The sequence below is a fragment of the Herpailurus yagouaroundi genome, unplaced genomic scaffold (genome assembly GCF_014898765.1).
Source record: "Herpailurus yagouaroundi ecotype Mexico unplaced genomic scaffold, PumYag 198, whole genome shotgun sequence".
Taxonomy (NCBI): domain Eukaryota; kingdom Metazoa; phylum Chordata; class Mammalia; order Carnivora; family Felidae; genus Herpailurus; species Herpailurus yagouaroundi.
In genome coordinates, this window is record NW_024412429.1 from 2142735 (window position 1) to 2145998 (window position 3264).

A 3264-nucleotide genomic window follows, 5' to 3' on the forward strand; every position below is an offset into this window, starting at 1 on the left:
GTCCTACACGTACGATGAGAAGGAGGGCTGAGAGACGGCGCGAAGGGAGTGCATTTGATCCACGAAGTGAAGGATGAGAAGGACATTTCTTGCTCTTGGAGGAGCTTCTGGAAGTTTCCTGGGGTCCGCGTGGAGAGCCCTAAGAGAGTGTTCGTGGCTGTGCCGGTCCGGAGCGTCAGTGGCCCTACCGGGAATCTGACCACGGTGGGTCCCCTCCAGGGAGGGCGGGCAGCGGTGGGACCTGGCGGGGAGGCTCGGGGCCACCAGGGCACCGTCAAGCGCGGGCTGCCCCACCCGGGGTGACCTGGGCGCTCCGGGCCTTGTCCTGGCACCCGGCCCCGTGCAGAGGCAACTGGCCGGCCACCTGCCCACGCTTCCCGGACACCAGGGGAGAGCCCCGCTCCACCCGCGATCAGCCCGGCGTTTCCACGGCCGGAGGAGGCCCCGCGTGGGACCGGGTGTGGGAGGGCCTCGCAGTGGCTGAGGGGCTGCACGGACCCTCAGCGCGTGGGCCCGCGGGGACCGGGCACCCGGCACACTCATCGAGGACGGAGGCGGCAGGCGGGTGGGCGCCCGGGGCCCGAGGCCGCGGCCCGGCCACAGGCACCTGCGGGGGGACCCCGGGAGCACACGCGTGCTGTGGGGTGTCCCGGGGCTACAGGCACCCCATGAGGGGACCCGGGGACCACACGCGTGCTGTGGGGTGTCCCGGGGCCACGGGCACCCCGCGGGGGGACCCCGGGACCACACGCGTGCCGTGGGGAGGGTGCCTGATCGCGGACACACCGTGGGCTCTGCCAGGAACAAGAAGAGTCTTGGTGAGGCTCTTGCTCTTGGCGTCTCGGTGCGGGTCGAGTGTGCTGGTTTGTTGTGTGCGTTTGTACCGTGTAATCCTTCAGAAGGATCGTGGGCTCTGCTTTTAAAACGCTGTATTTCAGAGGCCACTGATTGCTAAAAACATCTGTGTTCTTTTTGATCCCGCGATGAGTACAAAGAAGATGAATTTGTCAAATATTCTGTGTTTAGTGATGATGAGCGTTTCCCCAGCGGAGTGTGTACTGTTGACATTGTAGGAAAAAACTTCAGGGAGCACGTGCATTCATACTTTGGATGCTCATTTATTTTAAAGGAAAGCACTGTAGACGCGTGACTTCGTAGTTATTTTTGCTTAAGAGAAAGCTATAGTATGTTTTTAAGTAAAAAAGTCAGTTAGTTTTAAGGAAAAATATAAGGCAATGATGCTGCATGTGGTAAAAAAAACATATGGCAAAATTATGGGGAAAAAAATAATAACGTTCGAGACTTGTAAAGCAGGGATACAACATGTTTCCTAACTGGAGAACTAGTTGTCTAGGCACATAGCTTTTATGTTTCCTCCGCGGTACTGTGTTGTACCCCGGTGTTCTGTCGCATCAATGTAACTGGCATCAATGGACCAGAATTTCTTGGCTTGTATTGTTTTCAGCACTTTGGAAGAACACATATCCTATTTTAAATTATGGTGACTATATCTAAGTTTTTCAAACTAATTACTTAACTTACAGTTTTGAAAAAACACACGAGGTGAGGTAGTGGGGTGTGTGTGTGTGTGTGTGTGTGTGTGTGTGTGTTTAGGAGAAAGATTATGGGGACCCATTTATTCTCCTCCCTACCCTACATCCCTTTATAATCAATCCCTTGACTTTGTTCATTTAATTGGTATTTCTGTTCCTGGTTGACTTTTTTGTCTCATTTTTATTTAGTAGATTTTTTGTAGAACTTGGTCGATTTAAAAGTTTTAAATTCTGGGGGCTCCTGGGTGGCTCAGTCAGTTAAGTGTCCAACTTTGGCTCAGGTCACAATCTCGTGGTCCGTGAGTTCGAGCCCTGGGCCAGGCTCTGTGCTGACAGCTCAGATCCTGGAGCCTGCTTCGGATTCTGTCTCCCTCTCTCTCTTCCCCTCCCCCACTCGCTTGCGCGCGCGCTCTCTCTCTGTGTCTCAAAAATAGACAAACGTTAAATAATTTTTCTTAATAAATAAGTTTTAAATTTCATTTCAACTGATCTCAGTGATCCTGGCCAGTGACTCCATTGTATGACCTTCACATTCTTGAGCGGATTTTTTTCTTCTAATCTCGATTGACCGACACGTATTTTCAAGTGAATTTTTCCAGAAAGGTATATACTTTGTGAGTTCTTGTGGATTTGACAGGATTCCTGTTGCTTTTAACTGAATTCTCCTTCTTCTTTTTAAAGAATTCTAAGTACAAGACTCAGATTCAAAGATACGAGCCTGTCTTTACCCGGGAATCAAAACTTGCCTGGCTTTGAGGTTTGACCTTCACGTTTTTCCTTCTTCACACGTACTTCGTATGTGGCTTTGTGACACCCGGGCGTGCGGCGCTGCAGAAATCCTTCTCTGCACGTAGTGCTTTTCTCCTCTGAGACTTACAGTGTTTTGACTCTCATGTTACCCCAGCGTGGGGTTATTTGTAAGGTTAAGCAGGACGCATTGGTGCTCCTATGCACAACTCCTTATTTACAGCTCGAAATCTCAACACCCATGGAGACAAACACCATGGGCGTGGTATTTCAACGGCCTCAGAAGTAACATTTCGGTGGGCCGATGGTCCTTCAGAAAGACCTTTTAAAACAGAGGCCCTGGGGTTTGCGCAGATGTCCGCTGGGTTTCTGTCCGTGGGTCGCGCAGAGCCGAGAAGAGCCCTGTCTGGGTTCCCGCCGCCCTGAAGGTCAGGGCAAGGTCGGCCGTTCGTCCCCAGAGCTAACCTGGCTGTTGTGGACCTGACTTTGTGGTTCCAGGACGGCGGCTGAGTGGCTGTGGGCCATGAAAGGAAATAGGTGGTGGAAACAGAAGTAGGAAACAGAAACTCTGACTCAAAGTGGCTTCAAAAGAAGAAAGGAAGCGGATTACCTCACACCGGAAACGGGAAGGGCAGGGTGGGCATGGCCGTAGAGGCCATGAATCAGCGGCCCAGCTGGGCTCCGCCCTGCTGTCCCACGCTGAGGGCCGCCGGCCTGGGCCTCCTCACGCCCCCCGCAGGGAGGGGCGGTCCCTCTGAGGTGTGCCGGGCTGTCCCGCCACAGCGCCCAAACTGTCCCCGGAGGAGGAGGCACCTGCCAGTGCCCGGTGGCCGGTGGGGGCAGTCCTGAACCCCAAACCCCGGGCCGGGCCCGCAGTCCCCGCCCACAGAGTCCCCGTGTGTTTGGTGCCCACCAAGGCGGGGAGACCCCCCCCCCCCCCGGGGCCGCCTGGCCTGCCTCCTGG